Source organism: Enhydra lutris, unplaced genomic scaffold (genome assembly GCF_002288905.1).
Source record: "Enhydra lutris kenyoni isolate GAN:26980312 unplaced genomic scaffold, ASM228890v2 scaffoldscaffold31, whole genome shotgun sequence".
In the NCBI taxonomy this organism is placed as follows: domain Eukaryota; kingdom Metazoa; phylum Chordata; class Mammalia; order Carnivora; family Mustelidae; genus Enhydra; species Enhydra lutris.
The window spans coordinates 6442675-6466035 of NW_019154115.1; the positions used below are offsets into that span (position 1 = coordinate 6442675).

At 37.5% G+C, this 23361-nt stretch overlaps 1 protein-coding gene across 1 annotated transcript in view; it reads right to left on the reverse strand.

The window, feature by feature from the left end:
- Positions 1-23361, reverse strand: part of LOC111153225 (uveal autoantigen with coiled-coil domains and ankyrin repeats) — a 103254-nt gene that overhangs the window by 79049 nt on the left and 844 nt on the right. The window lies entirely within an intron of this gene.

Here is a 23361-nt window from a genome sequence, read left to right on the forward strand (position 1 = left end):
CTCAGGTTTAATTGGCTAAAATTTAAAAAAAAAAATTGTTGAAAGTGTTCTCAAAAACTAAAACATCCAATAAACATATGGTAGTGATGTTTAAGATTTTAAAGTTATTGAATACCCTCAACGTGTTCTAGAACTTCTACTGGGTATGGGCAGTTATCTCAGATGGTGGTTTTCAAATCTTTTTTTTTTTTTTTAAGACTTCATTTTTATTTATCTGACAGAGATCACAAGTAGGCAGAAAGGCAGGCAGAGAGAGAGGGGGAAACAGGCTCCCCGCTGAGCAGAGAGCCGGATGCAGGGCTCAATCCCAGGACCCTGGGATCACAACCTGAGCCAAAGGCAGTGGCTCAACCCACTGAGCCACCCAGGCGCCCCTCAAATCTTTTTAATTTCAGAAATTATCTTCAAAGAAGCCAAGAATTGAACAAAGAAAGAGGAGTTGCTCTGTTTGAAGGTAGGGTCCCTTTATAGCCTGTATTTCTTCCTTGGTCCCTGCCCCACAGAAGCCTTCATAGGGCAGCTCAAGGTATAGCCCGCAAACCCTCTCCATTAACTGTGTGTGTTTATTCAAAATGCAGATAGCCACCATTCCAAACCTTCTAAATTCATCTCTTCAAGTGTGGCCCAGGAATGTTTGAGAACCTCATATTCCTGAACTCCTTAATCATAGGAATTTACTTTTAAGAGTTTGGTAAAGAATTTGGCATATATTTTTCTAATTAAAAAAAAAAAAATCTCCAGGGACACCTGGATGGCTCAGTCGGTCACGCATCTACCTTGGGCTCAGGTCATGATTCCGGGGTCCCAGGATCAAGTCCTGCATTGAGCTCCTTGTTCACTGGGGATCCTGCTTCTCCCTCTGCTTGCCACTTCCCCTGCTTGTGCTTCCTCTCTCTCTCTCTGACAAATGAATAAATAAAATCTTAAAAAAAAAAACTCCACTAATCAAACACGGATTATACTAATGGACCATCCTCCAACTTGCTTTTTGCACACAATAAATATATTTTGGACATCTTGAAAAGTCTAAATGATAATTTCTAAAGATTTATAATTTTCCATGATCAGAGAAAACAAAGATTTTTTAAAAGGAGTAAATAACAAATGCTTTAGTTTTACTATCTTTGTTATTTCAGGTATTCTAAATTGATTTTAAAATTTAATGTTGGGTGGATTATAATACTAATATTGTACTGGGAGATACCTTTATGGGAAACACCTCTGCTTTGGGGTTTGAAAGAAATTGCCAAATTTCTAAATTAGTTAATTTTCATGTTTTAAAAATATTTAACAACTATTAAAAGCAATTTTGAGTGTTTCACATTCTATTTTACATCATTCCACTAAACAGCTGTCTAAGAAGAATAATTTAAATATGGCATGAAGTAATAAGTAGTTTCCATATTTGGTAGGATGTTTTAAATATTTTGTTTTTATTGTCAAATTCTTATAGTGAATTATTCTAAAAATTATATTTTATTATACAACTGGAATTAAAATATTTTGTACTGACTTTAATAGAATGCCAACATAGGGGCACCTGGGTGGCTCAGTGGGTTAAAGCCTCTGCCTTCAGCTCAGGTCATGATCCCAGGGTTCTGGGATCGAGCCCCGCATCGGGCTCTCTGCTCAGCAGGGAGCCTGCTTCCTCCTCTCTTTCTCTCTGCCTGCCTCTCTGCCTACTTGTGATCTTTATCTGTCAAATAAATAAATAAAATCTTAAAAAAAAAATGCCAACATAATCAAAGGTCTTCAAATAATATTTTCTGTACTTGAGAAATGGAGTTTCAATATCTTTATTGTCAGTATCTTTATTAGTCTGCTTTATTATCATCTCTATTATCTTTATCTTTATTATCTTTATCTTAATTATCTTTATTATCATCTTAACAGAGGGACTGTATTTACTTAAAATGAGGTGATTATTCTTTTATTTATTGAAAGAGAGAGAACGCATGCATATTCAAGCAGGGGGAGAGGGAGAAGAAGAGAATTTCAAGCAGACTCTGCTCTGAGTGTGGAGCCCAACTTGGGACTTAAGATCAGGACCTGAGCCAAAATCAAGAGTCTGACGCTCAACTGACTGAGTCACCCAGGTGCCCCTTGGGGTGATTATTCTAATTGTAGTTAACAAATGCTTCCGCTTGTAAGCTTTTGGCTAATGGTGACAGAGCACACAAACTTTGCTAATGGCAGGGCTAGGCACTGTGCGTCACAAGAGTTTCAGCTCACCGGTTACCAAATGCTGATGATGATACTCTTAGGTATTGTGAGAGGTATCTCACAATTGTCTCACAGATATTATATTCTTTGAATTTCAAGGATATGGAAAATGTTTTATAATGAGCAGATCTGAGATCCAGAATAGTTGTGGTGATTTAAAATCATTACTCTTCAGAGTCGGTAGACTAATTTGAATCGGTGGTCTCCTAAGTGTCTGAGGCACAATGTCTTGGAAGGTTGTCCCTTTTGAATGCTATCAGTAGCCTATTTGAGAACCACTCTTGTATCGTGAACAGATTAAGAAGAGTGAGATGTTTCATACGGAGTCTTATAAATGTCTACCTTCGAGAAGAAAAATGGTGTTTTTCTTGAGGTCAAAATTTCAAATTTTATGTTAGACTCCTTCTAGTAAGTTTTATTCAGTTTTTATATTTCTTCTATATTTAAAAACACCTGTTAGTCTATTTGCTTATATGTATTTATGAAATATAATAATTTTGTTATATAGAAGATGTTTGGATCTTTTAAAGGAATATCTTTTGTACCTCAATCACAGCCTTTTACTTTTAAAAAAAAGAGGAAAAAAAAAGCCACAGTCCACAGTCCTTAAACAGAGAACCAAGCCACATTTAGAGGCCAGCTACTACAAATAAATAATTTGCTTAAGCTTTTCCAATAATACAGATAATAACAGAGCCTCACAATGCAATTTATCCTTCCCTTCTCACACACCTCCTGAACTTGTCATTAATGTGCTGGGGAAAGATGAGTTTTTAAAAAGACCAAGGAGTACATTATTCTAATAGAACAATTTTTTTAAATTGCATTATTTCTCAAGTGACAGTATATAGAAGATGCAAAAGAGTTTTAAAAATAGCCTAGTAAAAAATTAATTTAGATTAATCAATGGCAATGAGACCTATTATAGATTACATTTTTTCTAGTGTCTGTCTGCATCCTGGACTGGATTACGATAATCTACTAATTGGTCTCCTCACTTCCACCCTTGTCCCCTGCTCCCCACAGTTATTCTCCACACAAGAGTCAGAATCATTTTTAAAACAAGTCAGATCATGTCACTCCTTTGTTTAAAACCCCTTAGTAGTTTATATTCTCACCACAAATATTGAACCTAAAAGTGATAATTAGGCAGCAAACAAACCCAATATATGGATGTTCTGTGGACAAGCAAACAAACAAAAAAACTGCCCTGCTGAATTCTTCAGATTAGAATCCAAATACAGTCCGAAACCATTACCCAAATATGATCCAGATACCAAGAGATCACTGATTTAATCTCTTTCCACTTTCTCCCTTTTGCTCACCTGACTCCAATCATAATGGCTTTCCTGTTTTTAAAACATGAAGACAACAAATACAATCCCCTATCAAGGCTTTTTTAACAAGCCCTCTGCCTGGGATTAGTAATAATTAGACAAAAAAGCAAGTATGTCCATTCCCCCACAAAAGCATTATTATATCATAATGTATCAGTTTTCTCTTGCTGCAAAACCAAAATACAGTGATTTAAAATAGCTCCATTTATTATTGCTCACGAGTCTACAGGTCACCTGGGCAGTTGCGCTGTGCTGGGCCATACTGAGGGATCTCAGGACTATGCATGCATCTACTACCAACTGCCCAAGTTGGCTGGCTGGGGGCTGGGTGGTCTAGGATGGCATCTTTCCCAGGTCTGGTGATCGGCCTGCTGACAGTTGGGGTAAGAGGAGCAACTGCTAACTAGCAGTCCGGCATGGGCTTGTTCATTAAGAGAGAACAGAAGCACGAAAGATCTTTTGAGAGCAGGCTTAACATCATTTCCAACACTTTCTATTGTCCAAAGTAAAGCACAACCTAGAATCAAGAGACAGGAAAACCGTCACATTGCAGAGTGTGGATACAAGGAAAAGTAGAGAACGGGGCCCTTTTTCTAATCAATCTATCAAATATCATAAGAGCACTTTTTTTAAAAATCCACTTGACCTAAGATGGGGGAATAATGGAAAATGCAAAGGATGACACAAATTATACTTTGTTATGACTTGGCACTACTGACATTCAGAACCTCAGAAGTTTCTGTTGTGGAGGGGCTATCCTCTGCATTATACAATGTTTAGCAGACTCCCTGGCATCTACCCACTAGACATCAGTGGTACCCCCCAAGTTGTGACAACCAACCCAGATTTTGCCAAATGTGCCCAAGAAAACAAAACTGCTTGCAGTTGAGAACCACTGCTATAAGGAGATGAATTAAGGTAAAGATAATATGGTCTATATTCGCCAATAACTAATTTTGCTTTAAAAGGCTATTCAAGTGATTCTAAAAATGCAAACTTTATAGATATGTAAGATGTATACCAACTTTCAAGGGGCTACATATTAAACATTCAAAAGTCCATTGATGATAGATTCCTGCTAACTTATATAATTTAACCAAAAACGTTACCACATTGTTAAAGTCAATATGAAAGATAATTGTGTCAGTAGTTAAACTAAATTAATACTCTAGAATTTGGTATGTAATCCACATCTAAGCCCCAGGATGATTCTTATTTGTTTCTTTGAAGAACAATCAATCAATCCTTCAAAATTCTGTCTCAGAACTACGTCTCATATCTACTCCTCTTCCCATTTCGCGACAATGGCAATGCACCTCCCAATTCCACCTCTCAGTCCAGCGCCAGTTACAGATGTGAAACACACCACAGAAAGGTTCTGTAATAAATTACAGAAACAGAGCGTATTCATTTAAAAAGCAAGCACAACTCAGAGTATCGCCTTGACAATTAAAAAAGGGACAAACCCAAACAATGTATTAGAAAAGCTAGCAGTCAGTCATGAAATACTTACTGATCTAAACTGTTTTCACAATACTTGCATTGCTAAAATGATATATATAAACCAAACTACTTGAGCTGCGCTAAAAAATCTTACAAATCTTTGTCAGCTGAATACGCTCTTACATTAAAGTATAAATCTGTGATAACATTGGCCAAGTCAAATCACATATATAAGAACCAACCAAGTCATATATACAAAAAACATATATACAAGAACCTCACTGCAGATTCTCTGAGCAAAGAGGAGAGTTTCTCCTTCAGAGAAAAGAAAAGAAGATAGGATAACTTGCTACTCCCATGATGCATCAATGGGCAAAGCCAGGACTAGGGTTTGGGGAGAGATTGTTTAGGGTACCAATTTAAGGAAAGACTCATTCTTAGAGGTAGAAGATGAGCCAAAAATATGAGGCAAGAGCCTGTTGTTTTAACTTGACCTCCAGTCCAGCAGAACTGCACTTAGCAGAAAACAGCACCCTGATTCCCACATCCCCAAGGTCTGTCCTGTACTAAACCATGACACTTACACCCTATTCATCTTACCATCTGCGCCCCCTCAAAGAACCACGGGGTCTGCTTAGCCAGTTTAGAATGATGATACCAATCAAGGATGGGGGAACTCAGCAGAAAGGGTCACCGACGAGCATACAATCGGACCACTTAAATGTTTTGAAATTATGAAGGTGGAAAAATCAGGCATTCCAGGAAGTTTCTAGAACTGTCCTTTACCAAGTTGGCCTGGTGTTCAAAAGTGGTTTATAGGGGTGCCTGGTTGGATCCGTCAGTTAAGCCTCTGCCTTCAGCTCAGGTCACGATCTCAAGGTCCTGGGGTGAGCCTGTGACATCAGGAACTGCATCGTCAGGTCTGCTGGGCTCCCTGCTCAGCAGGGAAATTGCTGCTTCTTCTCCCTCTGCCCTTCCCCCTTGCTCACACTCTCTGTCTCTCTCAAACAAATAAATAAAATCTTTTAAAAAATAAAAATTAAAGTGGCTTATCATTGTTAACCATGTGTATTCACGCTTCAAATTGAATTGTTATCATTTTCATCATTTTTTCCAGTCATTGCCATTTAATTGAATCAATGGTATCACCCCGGAACAATGAAAAGCAATAGAATCCCATGTGGTTAGCAATGTTAGTTTTAAGAAACCAATTTGATTCAAGAAAAACTTAAAGAGGATACGGTTTCACCTTCGTGAGGCAATAGCATTCCTTCCCCTGTCACCCTTTTTGAGGAGGATTGACCCTGCTCAGCAGTCAGAAGCAGACACAGGAAAGTTTTATCTTACAGGTCAGACCCAACAACAACAAAAACTCTCCAGGATAGCTTCATTGTGTTAAATGAGACACTTCATTTGTCTTGGGGAGTACACCCAAACACACCACACCCAAAAATCTTTATACTGGGTCCTAAGTGGAGTTCCTTCCTCTTTTGTGACTCATCTTTCCCACGCCCTCAGAATAGTTGCACAGCAGGAATGTAATTAGATCTAGGCAATTAAGAAAACTGCTGTTCTGCTTGCTCAGTGTGTATCTAGAAAACGCTCTGACTTATAAATAAGAGTTTAACTTACAGGACTCCTTGCATTAAATAACGTTTTAACTTTAATAAGGCTGAAGGACTTAAAGTGGCTTGAAGATGAGTAATAATAAGGGGGAGTCCTTTCACATCTTTATCTTAAAGGCCATACATGACAGCTTTAAATCTATCTTTCCAGGGGCCATTCCTAGACCTCTACTCAGAAACTCTTTAAAAAACGTGCAGGCCTGTGCATTCTCCTCATCAATACAAGAGGGGCCACCAAAAGCTATTTCCTCAGCAGATGAGTGATATGGTAAATATCAGGAAATACAAGGGTTCTTGCTACCAAGGAGCTTCATGATACTTGATAATTAAGCAAAATTAGGAGGAACATTCAGAACTTTTTCACATGTAACACTTGCCAGTAAGTCTTTCAGGCCCATGAATTTGCATGTTCCCAGTAATAAATTCCCAAATAAAATTAAGCTCCTAGTTTTACACAGATTTATTACAAATTCTAATAAGATAAAACTATTTTAATTATAAAAAGTAACATGACAAAAAATGGGAAACAAAAATGTCAAAATTCGTGACAATGATCATCTTTGTATATCCCCCACTGGTCTCTTCCCAAGTGAATGTTTTTTGTCATTATTATCAGGCTGTAACTACATTTTTTTATTCTGATTTTTTTCTCTTATAAGAATTCCATCTCTTCCACAGCACTTCTTCATATGGTTGCAAAATGCTCTTGCAGAGTAGTCTTCTACTACTGTGTAAAAATACACCACAAACTTAAGAGACTTTAAAACACTTATTTATCACTTCACGTTTGTGTAGGTTAGAAGTCCAGGTGGGACCGACTGGGTTCCTTGTTTAGGGTCTCACAAATCAAGGTGCCAGGCAGGCGGCCAGTCTGGGCTCCTACCTGGGGATGAATTTGCTTCCACAGGCTCATTCAAGTTGTTCTTGGAATTGGGTTCCCTACGGCTGCAGGACCGAGGCACCCATTTTCTTGCTGGCTGTCAAACCAGAGCCTCTTTCCCACAGCTCCTGAAGGCCACTGGCATTCCTTCTCCCACAGCCCATACACCCTCAAGCCAGCAACGACATAACAAACCTCTCTTGTCCTTCAAACCTCTCTTTCAGTTTTGCTGTGAGTCAGGGAAAAATCTGTTTTTAAAGGGTTCATGTGATTAGAATAGGTCCACTTGGATAATCTCCTTTATTGGCTACCTCAAAGCCAAGTGATTACAACCTTAAATTACATCTGCAAAATCTCTTTTGCCATGTAGCAACATAATCATAGGCATATTATCTCATCATAGCCAAAGTCCTGGGTTGGGGGAGGGAGTTCATGGGTGGTCATTTTTAGAATTCTGTCTACCACATCTCTGTACCACAATAAAAAATGTACTTCCAACTGTGGGTTGTGCCTGAAAAGCTTGAAGGTAATTTTGTCACTGGACCAGAAAACCTTTAGGGTCCTTTCCAATTCTAAAATGCTACAAATCAATTATTTAAAGATTTTTTTTTTTTTATTTGACAGATCACAAGTAGGCAGAGAGGCAGGCAGAGAGAGATAGGAGGAGGCAGGCTCTCTGCTGGGCAGAGAGCCCGATGCGGAATTCGATCCCAGGACCCTGAGATCATGACCTGAGCCGAAGGCAGAGGCTTTAACCACTGAGCCACCCAGGCGCCCAACAAATCAATTATTTAAATGCATTAAAGAAATAAAGTGAAGGTTATTTTAAAACTCGGAGAGAAAATAAAATAATACAGATTTTTAAATTGGTTAAGTAAAAAAAAAGAACTGAATTTTCTATTGGTTTAAAAACAGAAAAGATGTTTTGCAAAACTGTCACCTTTTGGGGGGGCCAATGTTCTAGTCCAACAAGAGGTTGAAATTTAGGAAATAAAGAACCATAACAATGAAAATAAAGATTAGTGCCACTTAAGTGACAAATCATAATGAATGCCTGGGGAAATGAGAAGCAAAGAACTCTGAATCCAGTGGCAATTTCTACAACACAAAACTCCAGTTTCATTCTAGATATAAAGATTAGAGGAGGTAAATGAGCCAAAAGAAAAACCAGGGGCGCCTGGGTGGCTCAGTGGGTTAAGCCTTCGGCTCAGGTAATGATCTTGGGGTCCTGGGAACAAGCCCTGCATCGGGCTCTCTGCTCGGCAGGGAGCCTGCTTCCCCCTCTCTCTTTGCCTGCCTCCCTGCCTACTTGTGATCTCTTGTCTCTCTGTCAAATAAATAAATAAATAAATCTCTTAAAAAAAAAAAAAAAAGAAAGAAAGAAAAGAAAAACCAGCTCATATACTGATTATTCCAAAAAAGTTCATTAAAAACTAGGACTAAGGGGGCGCCTGGGTGGCTCAGTGGGTTGGGCCTCTGCCTTCAGCTCAGGTCATGATCTCAGGGTCCTGGGATCGAGCCCCACATCGGGCTCTCTGCTCGGTGGGGAGCCTGCTTCCCCCTCTCTCTCTGCCTGCCTCCCTGCCTACTTGTGATCTCTCTCTCTGTCAAATAAATAAATAAAATCTTAAGGAAAAAAAAAAAAAAAAAACCTAGGACTAAGGATACAACTAAGGATCAGGCTAGAGTCAGCTAACTGACTTTGGTATCAGACCGTTCCCATCCCCAACACACAAATCTAGTGACAGAGGAGGAGGAAGAAGGGGAAAAGAGGAGAAAAAAGAAGAGGAGAGAAAGAAAGGAAGAAAAGAAAGAGGAAGAAGAAGAAGGAAGAGAGGCAGGCAGGCAGGCAAGCAAGAAGAAGGGAAGGAAGGAAAGAAAAGAACCTGGCATACAGTGGGTGCTAAATAAATAAATATGTGTTGAATGCAAGTACAATGTAACAGATCATAAATATGTTTGTTAGCCTTCAGAAAATTCACCCTCCTTGCCAGGGAAAAGAAGTCTTTCTAAATCTCAGCAGCTCTTGAGCTAAAAATTGCCCACAGCCTGCCAGGAGGCTGACAGTGGACCCAAGGTGGGGCAGTCTGCAAGAGGCTGGATAACTGTCCTTAGGAGTCACAAGAAAATGAGTACAGGCAAAAAAAGTGTTAAGACTAAAAAAAAAAAAAAAAAAGTAAGTCTGTTAAATATTGGTAGAACTGATTTTTGCTTAAACTTTAAGTCTCGGAGTAATTGTAACTTACACAGTGGCAAATATACAAGTAGAGTGTCTCTCAACAGAATTCCAAAGACTGGTTTCCAGCAAAATAAGCCAGGATTCTCCCTATTGATACTAACCAGTAGAAAGAACACACTGATAGCTGTGAATGACACCATGGAATGAGAAGCTCCTAACAGCCATGAATATAAAATACTAGACATAGCTTAGCCTCTTATCAAATGCACAAGTGTCATGTTTTCCACAGCTTGCAAGGTTCTCATTCATTGTGCTACTCTACAATGAAAGTTCAGTGTGGAAAAATAGGCATTTTTAAACTTACAAAGATTTTTCCCTGTCAAGTGTGTTATTTAGCTAACCAACTCAAAACTCCTTTGTACAAAACAAAAGTTGTACTCTTCTTATTCTCCACTCATGCAATAAGTAGGAAAAGCAATTCAAATTAGAATTCAGAAGATCTTTCCATTCTACAAATAAATAATAAAGTTGACTCTTCATCTCATCAAGATGTGAGCAACATCTTCTGTATTTTCCGAATTGGTTCAGTACAACTTTGGGGTCACCTAACAAACACTAATGTAATATTTTAACTGACAGATAATAACCACTGCTTACATTTCTATTTATATTGTTCTACAGCTTCCAAAAGGTTTTCATTCTTTTTAGTACTTAAAATCTCTGGTAGGGTAGAAAGGCAAGTAAAATCATCCCCATCTAACAAGAGAAAGAATTGAAACTTAAAAGTAATTTGCCCAAGGGAATGCACGGGTGGCTCAGGTCATGATCCCAGGGGGAGCCTGCTTCTCCCTTTGCCTGCCACTCCCCCTGCTTGTGCTGTCTCCTGCATGCGCTCTCTCTCTCTCTCTCTCTGACAAATAAAATCTTTAAAAAAAAAAAAAAAAAAAAACTAATTTGCCCAAGGTCACAGAGTTTTTCAATAGCAGTGCCTGGACTCAAACCAAGATTTTCTGACTTCTTGTTATTCCTGATCTTTTGCCTAAGAATATCTCTACTTAAATGGTGTGGACACTAAAATGAAAGATGCTTCTAAAATTGCATGACATTTTTTATTTACATAAGGAAAAGTAAAATCATAGAATAATTTGTCAAAGAAAAGCACTGATTTTTATAAAAATTCTTATGAAATAGACCAATAAAAAAACCCAAAGCTATAAGAAATACAAAAAAACAAATAGCCATGTAACTAATATTCTAAACTAGAATATTTATTTAGTAGTCAAATAAAATATTGGACACATTAGTAATTTACATGTTCATACAAGAATTTAAGTATGTAAATAAGCTACTGTCCACCCAAAAATGGTATTATCCAGGTGATAGTTAAGCTTAGAGAAAAGGAACTGAAGAAAAACTCCAAATAATCTTGAATATGATTATGAATTTTGTGTTTACATTCCATAGGCAATGCAGGGTCTGGGATACAGTAAATACTTAAAGAATGTATGATTTTTTTAAAATGTACATTCTTGAATTCTAATGACTGAATAATTATTTAATTAAGAATTTCAACAAATTATCATTCCCTATAAAGGGAACTTTAAAAAAAAATCTGGAGCACCTGGGTGGCTCAGTCATTAAGCATCTACATTCTGTTCAGGTCATGATCCCAGGGTCATGGGATGGAGGCCTGCATCAGGCTCCCTGCTGAGCAGGGTGTCTGCTTCTCCCTCTCCCACTCCCCCTGCTTGTGTTCCCTCTCTCACTGTGTCTCTCTCTGTCCAATAAATTTAAAAATCTTAAAAAAAAAAAAAAAAAAAGAATCATTCCACAAACAGGAAAGTATTTACTTAGTGGCAGAATACTGAAATCGACATTTTTGTCAGTATAGTCTATTCAATGCATACGGTGTATATACCTCACTGAGACAAGGACAGTCTACCGACAGGTCCTCCTAAGGTTACAGATCATTCAGGATCAGCCTGCAAGCAGGGACAGATATAGCAGTGGAGCCTGGAGAATGGAAAGAGGAATCAGAGAAATAAGAGAAGCCCAACTTAAGAAAAGTAAGAAAAGGGCGCCTGGGTGGCTCAGTGGGTTAAGCCTCTGCCTTCAGCTCAGGTCATGATCCCAGGGTCCTGGGATTGAGCCCCACATCAGGCTCTCTACTCCGCAGGGAGCCTGTTTCCCCCTCTCTCTCTGCCTGCTTCTCTGCCTACTTGTGATCTCTCTCTCTCTCTGTCAAATAAATAAATAAATAAAAATCTTAAAAAAAAAAAAAAAAAAAAAAAGACAAGAAAAGTAAGAAAAGGTTCAATAGGAGGAGCCAGCACCGATGCCCTGATCCCTGGATCAATCTAGAGACGAGACAGGCAGAGCACAAGTACTCACACCCTGCCTGCAACCTTGTGCTTGCACACCAACCTCCTCTTCCCACCTGTCCCCACCCTTTTATTACTCCTCCTTCCCTAGAGATGCTTGTCTTTAAGAGGTAATTTCTACATCCCAGAGGACCACTAAAACTCTCTTTTCTTTCTATCCTTCATCCAGTTTCCTTCTAAATAAATATGTCAATATTTCAGTGTTTTTTAAGTGAATCATTTTAAAAGAATACTAACCATTAGCAGGAGCATTTCAGGAATGTGACAAAAATCATCAAAATAATGCATTAATATTACTAAAATTTGAGACAAAATATTATCATGTACAATGTAGGATAAAGGAGTCTAAGGAATTGGAAAACATTATATCTTCCAATTTTGCTTCAACCTCCTAAGTCATATAGTGCCTAAGTTTCCTATCTATAAATAAAACCTATAGTTCAAAATATCACTATTATATTGTAGATAAGTAGGATGTCTTATTCTTAAGTGATGGATGCTACAGTACTTAAAGGTAAAATATAATGTCTACAACTCATTTTCAAAAGGCTCAATGAAAAATGCATGTCTATTTTCTATCTTTATATACATACACATATACAGAGAGAGCAAAATGCAGCAGAATGTTAATTGTTGAATCTAGGTAGTGAGCAGGCAGATCCTGGTTCACTGTGCTATTCTTTCTAATTTTCTATTTCAATTTTTCATAATAAACGTTGGAGAAAACAAATTAGATATATACTCAACATCTGTGTTTATGATTATTAGCATCATAAGTTAAACTTTCAGAAATATTTTTGCAAGCAACCCCATCAGAACATTTAGCTACACATCCAACCTGGTTATACAGCAAGTCATGTGAAAACAAGGCTAACGCTCTAGCATACTAGAAGACACAGGTGGTGTTCTAGAACACAATTACCTCTAGCCAGGGACTGCACCTCTGGAACACTGCAGCACGCCCCGGGGGCTCAGTGGGGCTCACTCAGGGCCAGCAGGCAGGGGCTCTAATCTGTTGACCATGTGTGGCTTTGACAAGTCACAACTTCTCTGGGGCTCATATACCAGTTTCTCTCATGGTGCCCTCCTCTCTGTCCCTTGCGGAATGATTCTGGCCCTCACGAATTCCTGCCCAACTATGGTAGCAGCCTCATACACCAGCCATCCACTGCCAAGCTTGACCCTTTCAAGATCCCGAACAGAGCTACCAAGTAATCCACCCAGAAGACCTTTGATCCTGTGATTCCCAACTTCTGAACACACAGGACAAAGTTCAACACTCTGAAAATATGGCATATTTGAAGCCATTCTAAGATTTAGCCCCAATCTCCCCTCCTATCTCCTACTCCATCCCCTTGCCTATTATTCTAGGGTTCACCAAAGCTAAGCTGCAAACCAACTACCCTCTCCCCCAACTCAGGACTCTTCACTTCACGCCTTTGCTCTTGCTGTTGCCTGGGAGAGCAGTTTCATCCTTTCCTGGATCACACAGGCAACTGCTTAATGGGTACAGGGTTTCCTTCTGGGGTGATGAGAATGTTCTAGATCTGGACAGAGATGGCAGTTACATAACACTGTGAACATGCTAAATGCCACTGAACTGTTCACTTTAAAATGATTAATTTTAGGGGCACTTAGGTGGCTCAGTCAATTAAGCATCTGCCTTTGGCTTCAGGTCATAATCCCAGGAACCTGGGATCAAGTCTCTACATGGGGGTCCTTGCTCTGCTTCTCCTACTCCCTCCGCCCCTCCCCACTGCTTATGCCCTCTCTCTGTCAAATAAATAAATTAAATAATTTTTTAAAAATAAATTAAAAATAAATAAATAATTTTATGTTCTGTGAATCTCCCCTCAACTTTTTTTTTTTTTTTTTTTTTTTTTTAAACAGCAACAGCAACTCATCCTATTTAAAAAAACAAAAACAAAACCACCTTCACCAACTCCTCAGCCCGACTGGACCAGTCCCCTGTCACATCAGTTATGACTTTGTATTACCTGTTTATAGAACTCCCCCACCATACTTTGCGCCTCTTGTCTTCCGCTGCTTCTCATTCCCTCATGCTAAGCCTAGGCCTTCAAGAAACTTTTTTTTTTAACAAATGAAAAGTAGAGACACCTCTTGCACAAGAGGCTAGAGTAGATAGTCTTTTGAAGATCTCAATCTAAAAGTCTACAAGAGCATGTATTAATGGGAAAGGAAAAGATGAGGAAAAACTGTGGTTCATCTGGTTATGAAGGATAAAAGTGGAAAGACCCTTGGCGAGATTTTTCAGTTAGTAATAAAGAGAACTAACATTTACTGAGTTCTTAACTATAATTATTAATCCCATTTTCCAAAGGAGGAAACAAACAAATACATTTCAGTAACTTGCCTAAGGTCACAAAGGAGCAGCAAGACTCAGACCCAAGTGGCCTGACACACTGCCCCGCCTCCATTCTGCCCCAGGCAGGGCTGCAGGAACTATGAATGGACATTCTTTGGCCCACAATTTGGCTTTTCTAATGCTGAGGAAACACTCCATTTTCCACCTTTATCTACTTAGCCACTACCACAAATGTTGTTTCTGTTTCATAAAGTCCTTTTTTAAAGATAAAATGTTAATTTTTAAAAAGAATCCAACATTTAAAAAAGAGATGAATCATAAAAAGAGCTCTCATTAAAAATATCTCTCAGGGCGCCTGGGTGGCTCAGTGGGTTAAGCCTCTGCCTCCAGCTCGGGTCATGATCCCAGGGTCCTGGGATCGAGCCCCAAATCGGGCTCTCTGCTCAGCAGGGAGCCTGCTTCCTCCTCTCTCTCTCTCTGCCTGCCTCTCTGCCTATTTGTGATCTCTGTCTGTCAAATAAATAAAAATAAAATCTTTAAAAAAAAAAAAAATCTCTCACGTGTAAATCAGCAAGTGTTTGTGGGCTTTTCCTCCCTTACAGGGCTAAAAAGATCAGTGTGTGATACCCTCACTAGAACCCAACTATACCGACTAGGCTTCTCCACTGGAGACTCTTTTCAAAGGACCCCCAACCTCTGTACAAGGTAAGTACCCTGCAGATTAGAAAATCATGAAAAAACAAAAACAAGCTAGAAGAAAAATTATACACTCACTTTTTTAGTTTAGAAAGCATGATGTACATGTCCTTCCCCTCTTCCCTCTAATTATGTCACAATCTGATTTAAAAAAAAAAATGAACCAAAAGTAACTGAGATTGAAAAAAATAATTATTTGTGCACCTGAACGGGAAAACCTTATCACAGAGGTAATGTCAAATCCTGACAACATTATCAATAAGGTCAATATTAAAAATATATCACCCCCCTCAAAAAAAGTATATACCCCATGGTACGCACTTGTACGTGCACATCTCGACAGTAAGCCCACTTTTCAGTTCTACTGGATTCTTAGCACTGGTTTCACCCATACATCCTCCTAAATATTTAAAACCAAGAACTGTAGAATACTGTGTTGGGCAAATACACACACACGCGCGAAAGCAAAAAGGCAAAATGGGTAAGAATATCACAGATAATATGACAAAGTAGAATTCAAGACAAAAGTTTAATGGTACAAATTAAGGACTTTTATACCATTATTTACACTCCTCAGTGAATATAAAATAGCCAAGAGTCTTAATGTATCAATTATCACAAAATTAAGTACATAAAACAAAAACTGGAATGCAAGGGAAGGTGTCAGCAACACAGCTATAGTGAGACACACACTACTCTCAAAGCTATAATAAGCCAAGTAGCAAAAATTAAGATGTAAACGCCCAGAGATCAACATGAACAAGGCATCAAAAGGAAAAAATGGTCAAACACAAACAGTTCCTAAAACAAGAAGTAAAAGTGGCAATAAGCATAGAAATGTATGTCCATACTGCCTAGAAACCAAAAACACAGATTAAAGCTGTATTTTGTTAAAGCTGTATTATTTTTCCAATCAAGTTGACCAATATGTTCTAAATCATATTACTAGAAAGGTGTAGTGAATGCAACAACTGTATACAGCGCTGGAAGGAACACAAATCAGTTTCGAGACTTAACATAAAATGCCTTCCTTCCCCCTAAACACTCCTCCCTCCAATTTCTTTGGTATATAGCTCAAGATACAAATGTCATAGCTTTAAATTTGAAATTCTATCATTTCACAATAGTTAAAAACATGGGTTCCGGGGTCGGGCTACCCGATCTCCACTTACGAGGTATGGCCCTTGAGGCAAGTAAACTATTTCACTTTGTCTGTAAAACGATGGCAATGGTACCCACTTCTTAGGGTTGCTGTGAAGTTTAAGTAAGCTAACGTGAAGCACTTGGAACAACGCTGGGGCATGCATGCTCAATAAATATTGGCTATGGGCACTTGGATTTCTTATAACTAACTTCTTTTTAAGTAATTCACTAGCATTTACTTAGTATTCCTAATGGGACATTCACATCTGCTCCAATCATTTCAAATGACTTATAATTTTAAATATGGGGGTTATTAGAATCAAATATGATTCAAGAAATTATACATATATCATTACTATAGCATCAAGGTAATTAAATGCTGACTGAACAACAAAGAGGCAATCTGGAAAATTTAAAAAGAGCATAAGCAGTGGTTTATGATATGGCATGTTGACATGTTTTATTCTTTATCTTCAACTGTATTTTGTTTTCTACCCTGACCATGTATGCCCCTTGGAGGGTGGGGCAAGATTTTTAAAACAAAAGACAGCCATTTACCTTGACAGGTTCAGTCACATACCTACTCTCTCTCAAGGGCATTTAGCAGGTCTGATTTGATTGTATAATTACAGCTCATCATATCGCATCTTTTGCCAGAGCTTTAGTAACTCAACTTTATCAGTTCATCATTTGCACATCATTTCGGAGACTATACCATTCAGGAATAAATTAGTCAACGTCAATAATATCCAAGATTTCTGAGGATAACAAAAATACAAAAGAGGAAACCGTTTTTGGGACAACAGGTAAATTTATTCCTATATTTTGTGTTATATATTTAAGCCTAGACGTATATAAAGCATTTAGTTATTTTATGATTTAGGAAAATGAGGTAATAAGCATATATTAGCCCACCTTTCTATTTACAATTTCAGTAAGTGCATTTCAATCAACATTTTTTGGCAAATTAAATTCCCTACAGAAATTAATTTGATTGCTCTTGCATAAGTAAGCTCGGGCAGGTGGAAATTTTCAACCATTTGTTACATTCCTTAGGCGTCTGGGCAAATGTTTGCATGATTCCTAACAGGATACTTAAATCCTCCATTATGATAGAGATAAAACACATGAGTTATAATGTTTAAGTCTAAAATTCTTGGATGTAGATTTCTTTACCAAGCATTCCACTGTAAATTAAACAGGGCTGATAAGAATAATGTTGTTGGCTATTAGCTAATTCTGGGGGAAGGGGAAAAGGGTGAACTTGTTACCTCACCAACAGAATAACTTCTTCAGATGAAACTTTACCCGCTCCAATTAGAAATCTCTCTGAACAAGGATTTAAACTTGTCGAGGAATCCAAACTTTTAACTCAGGTTAAAAAAACTAAAAGGCGGGGCGCCTGCGTGGCTCAGTGGGTTGAAGCCTCTGCCTACGGCTCAGGTCATGATCTCAGGGTCCTGGGATCAAGCCCCGTATCAGGCTCTCTGCTCAGCAGTGAGCCTGCTTCCCCCTCCCTCCCTCTCTCTCTCTGTCTACTTGTAATCTCTGTCTGTCAAATAAATAAATAAAATATTTAAAAAAAAAAAAAAAAAAAAAGGCAAAGCCTTCCTTTAACTATTTCGCCCAACTGCCCCGTCCAAATTCTCATCCATACCTCATCTGTACCACCCCCTACCAAAACACCAAAAGCTCCTTTCCAAACCTGATGCTCCCTCAGAGCACTCTCTAATTTCACAGCTCCACACTGCTGCACTTGGCTGTTCTCTTGCCTGGAAAGCCCTTCAGACTGTCCATCTGGCCCAGGCTCACCTTCACCTTCCAGCCTCTTCCCTAACCCCACCCTACACATCTGCGCTCCCACAGAAATTTATATACACCTCTATCGTTGGTTTTAACATAAGGTATTATTATTTTTTGTTTAGCTCCCTTAAAAATTTGAAGGCTGTGACTAGATTTTTCTTATGATAGAAATTTTAGAATATATAGAAAAACAGTAGCATCACAAAAAGTAAATACGATAGTATCATGAACCAGCCAACTACAACAATTATTGATGACCAATCCCATTTCAACTTGTACCCCTTACCTGCTCACTCACAGATTATTTGGAAACAAATCCCACTTCACATCATTTCATCTGTAGATAGTACACTTCTAAGTGTTTCTCTGAAAGATAAAAACACTTCGCAAACATACGACCACATTACCCTGAGGAAGCGAGAGAAGCTGATCTTCCCCTGAACAGGGAGCCCTATGTGGGGCTCAATCCCAGGACCCTGAGGTCATGACCTGAGCAGATGCTTAACAGACTAAGCCATCCAGGTGTCCCTATTTTTATTATTAATCAAGGTCTACATGAAGTCTATCATTATAATCAATTAATATGTCTCCTAAGTCTCTTTTAATCTCTAGATTTCTCCCCCATGTTTTTCTTCTTATAATTTATTTTTGAAGAAACTAGGCCATTTGTTCCAAGAGTTTCCCATGATCTAATTACACTCATTGCATCCCATTGTTCCTCCATCCCTATATTTTCTGTTAAATGGAGGAAAGATCTAGAAGCCTGTCATATTCAGGTTTGGTTCTCTGGGCAAGACTATATTCATAGGCAGTAATGAATATTTCCATCAGGAGATAAATTACATCTGGTTTTCTTTCTTTTTGAGACATTAGTAGCCAATGATAATCACTGTCTCTGCCCTAGATCCATCAATTCATTAGAAGGTGTAAAATTGTAATATACTAATTCCGTCTCCCTTCTTCTCTTAGCTGGAATAAAACACAAAATAAAAAAAGAGGAACTTCTCTCATCAAATACTCGGTTAGCCTGAGGAAAAGCATACCTCTTTCTTTGTCTTTATTTTCTGGTTCTTAAAAGAATACATCAACTCTCTAGCATCCTCCAAAAGTGACAACTTTCTCCTGTTTTTCTAATCATAATTACGAAATCACAGATTTCAAGATTTTGATACACTGTCATGTTATCCTTACTGTTGATGGAACTGTCCCATCATGGGTCAAGTGGGAACCTCTTCAAGTTGACTCCTGAGTCCTAATCTTTGACAGTCTCCTTGCTTTCAAGGGAGACAAAAGATTCCAGGCTCAATTTGCACATTTTCTGCTTCCAACTTGGAATTACCTATTTCTTAACAAAGGATCTAATTATTAATTCACTCTTAAGTCCAAATTATGTGTTCCATAAACGTTTTCCAAATTAAATAAGGTAACTGCTTACCTAGGTCCAATTCCTGAACTAATCATTTTAAATTTCAGAATATGTACAGATATATAATCACTGTATCACTCTTATTTAAAGAATTTAAATTGTTGGGGCACCTGAGTGGCTCAGTGGGTTAAGCCGCTGCCTTTGGCTCAGCTCATGATCTCATGGTCCGGGGAATGAACTCCACATTGGGCTCTCTGCTTGGCAGGGAGCCTGCTTCCCCCTCACTCTCTACCTGCCTCTCTGCCTACTTGTGATCTCTGTCTATCTCTCTCTCTGTTAAATAAATAAATAAATCTAAAAAAATAATAAAGAATTTAAATTGTTAATTACCATCATTTAAATTATTGGCCCCATCGTGTACCAAAAGATGTACCAAAGCAACTCAAACATTCTGCTTTGGTATTATAATAAAATTAAGCAATTCAAATCACCATGATGACCTGGGTTGACATCAAAAGTATAAATACAGGTCTTCTTTACTGCGATCTTCCTTCAAGAACACAAGAAATACAAAGCAGGGATAACTCTAGGAAACTGTCTGAATAAAATTTTAAGTTAAATATTTTTAACCAAAGGTTGGCATCAACTTTAATTAAACTAGTAAACAGTGCTCAATTAATATCATGAGTTTAAACATAATGATTTGTGATCTTATTTATATTACCCCAAAATCATTGTTATAATATTAACATCTTTTCAAACATACTCCAAACCCTAAGAGGGAAACACAAAACCCTCATTTTCAAAACCACAACTGAGACAAAACATAATCCTTTAGGCTTTCTAAACATCTCGAACTTCTATTTTTTCCTAAAGATTTATTTATTTATTTGAGAGAAAATATGTGAGTGCCTGAGAAGGCAGGGTGAGGGGTAGGGACAGAGAGCATCTCACTTAGCGGGGAGCCCAATGCAGGGCTCCATCTCATGACCCTGAGATCATGACTTGAGCCAAAATCAAGAGTAGGACATTTGACCAACCGAGCCATTCAGGCACCCCAAACATCTCAAACTTCTGTTCTTAGTGGGAACCAAAGGAATTTTTTTGAAGATATTTTTCAGTTGCTGTATTTGTAACTCTAAATGTTTTTAGAAAAAGCAATATTTTTTCAGGGTCCTGAAACATTAACAAGATGCTTTTGTACATATTTGGTTGCTCATTTACAGAATTCATTGTTCCAAAGTCAGAGCAGCCTAGAGAAATGAGAGCAAAAATAACCACAGCCTCCCATATCAGAGATAACTAACAATCAAGCGTTTCCTCCACTACAAAAGTTAAGTGTAGGTACCGTTTAAGTGTCTGCTTACAATATTTGTTTGCAGTACATCTACTAGTTCTTGAAATACACCCCCTTAATTTTAATTACTCAATTTTCCTAGTCTGAACTAGGTGAAAACGGAATAGCCTATTCTCACTGTACATATAATTGTACATATAATTGCACATATAATTGACTAGATTTGAAATGGCATTTACAGTCATTTAATTACCCCTTTCAGAAATCTGAAGCTCCAATTTAGTAATTAAGATAAATGTCAACAACAAAAATAGTCTTTTTTTTTTTTTAAATAGTCTTATTTTATGATTAAAATAGGCAGCTATCTCCAGATTCAGCAAGTACAGGACAAATTCTCAACTCTATTTTACCCACAGTTGATAATTATGAACTATACTTATATATATGTGTATAAACATAACTTCTGTTGAGTGAGCTCTAAACTATGGTACTATTCAGACTATTTTAAATGATTTTTTCCTACATATAATTTAGCATGTTAAGATTCTGTATTTCACATACTATAAAATATATATGTCGGTCTATTGCTAACACATCTCTTTCAGATACATAAGCTTAAACAAGAAAAAATATTTATGAAATACACATCTAAGATTTTTGTCCTCAAATCAAAGTTGTGCGGAGCATATTGTGATTATTTCCATGATAATTAAAATGACTGCTTTAAGATTCAAATTCAGTAATCATGGGGGAGAAAAAAAAAGCAAGATATATGCCCCTTAACCTATATCAGAATAGATTCTATACGGATCAAACATTTAACTTAAATGTTAAAAAAATGAAACAAATTAAAAAACTAAAAGAAACGAGGTAGAATTTTTTGCTTTTTAATATCGAAGAGTAGAAAGACCAAGATACAATGGAAATACAAGTCACAGAGGGTTGACAAATTCAATTGCATAAAAATAACCACTTTCTGCATAGCAAAAGCCACCATACACAAAGTCATAAGACAAATAACCAATTAAGAAAACATACTATTCATATTAAAATGAGTAATTGCCTTGATATAGAGTGCATACAAATGAATTTTAAAAAATCAACAACCCAACAGAAAAATGGAAAGGATAAACTGTTAATGAAAAAAAAGAACATGCAGTGGGGTCTTACAAGCATGGAAAAAGTAATTTCTCACACATGGGGTACATGGTGAAGGAAATTCAACAGCATTCTTCAGTATTGCAAATGCACCACATCCTTTAACGGAGCAATTCCACTTTCGGAGCAATTGCACTTTTAGGACACACACACACACACACACACACACACACACACACTTGAAATACACACAGGCTTATTCATCATTGTATATTACAGCAGGATTTGAAGGGAGATGCTCTGAATGGGCCTAATTATTTAGTTTTTAAAAAGGATATAGAACAACAAGTACAGTGTGCTACCATTCTAATAGAGGGTGAATATTTACATTCATATTGACTTGCATATGCTAAACTCTCCCTGGAGGAACAGGCAAGCAACTGGTAACACCAACAGTACATACACATGTGACCAAATCTGACATTAGGGATTATGGTATGGATTGAAAGCAAAAGGAACCTACTTCTCCTGTACATTCATTTTATTCTACCTTGGTTTGGTTTTATTAGTCATCAACTCAATTATTTTCATTTAAATATTTTACAAAATTTATTCTAGTATTTAACTTAAAGAGAGATGTTCATGTTTTCTAAGCAGACAGGTTCTACCTTTTTATACTATGTATTTCTCTTTATTTTTATGCTATTTTAAGAAAAAGAATGCTCAGTTCAGTAAGTGCTAAGATTTAAGTTGAGGGAGATGTACTTAATGTTCCAAATGTATACAACGCAAACAGGCATGCTGATAATAGCAATAAAAAATACTCTGCATTTCTAGAAAACAGGATAAAATTAAGGTATAAAATTCTCTAGGTGGAATGTGGATCTGTATTGCAAGCCAAAGAAAATGGGAAAATACAGCAAATAAATATAAAAAAGCTATCTTTTATAAAAATGAAACACAACCTGTACTACAAAAAAGCTGAATCTTTAACTCAACCACAGTGACCTCTGACACACTAAACGACATTTGTCAATTATTATCTAAAAAACAATGTGAAACAAAATAATCTCTCCTATATGCTTACAAAATAATTTCATGCTTTATTAATCAACATCAAATCATCAAATATCATGCCACCTACAGCTTTCCTTTTTTTTTTAACTGGAAATTAAGGAGCCTAGTTTTGCCACAATTTCCTGTTAAGTCTAAGTAAAATGATCCCAGAAAGTCAGAATTGAGTAAGCCACAATTCTGAATTAACTACTAACCAAAAGCAGATTAATTAGTATTCTCATAAAAAGCATATATAATCATTTGGTATACTTTGTGCAAAATTATAAAGGTCCTTTTTCATTACTCCCAAGGGGAACTGGGCAGTTTGAGCATCACATCTCATTGGCGTTTCTGACCCTTCACGACTTTTTAAGTAACGTTTAATACTACAGAATGCTGATGACATTGTCATTCTTCTGACTTGCCAAATTATCTAAATCCCCAGCATCTGCAGTCAGGCTGTTTCCCAAGATTTCTGATCCCCTGCCAACGAAAGAGGCCCTGAATG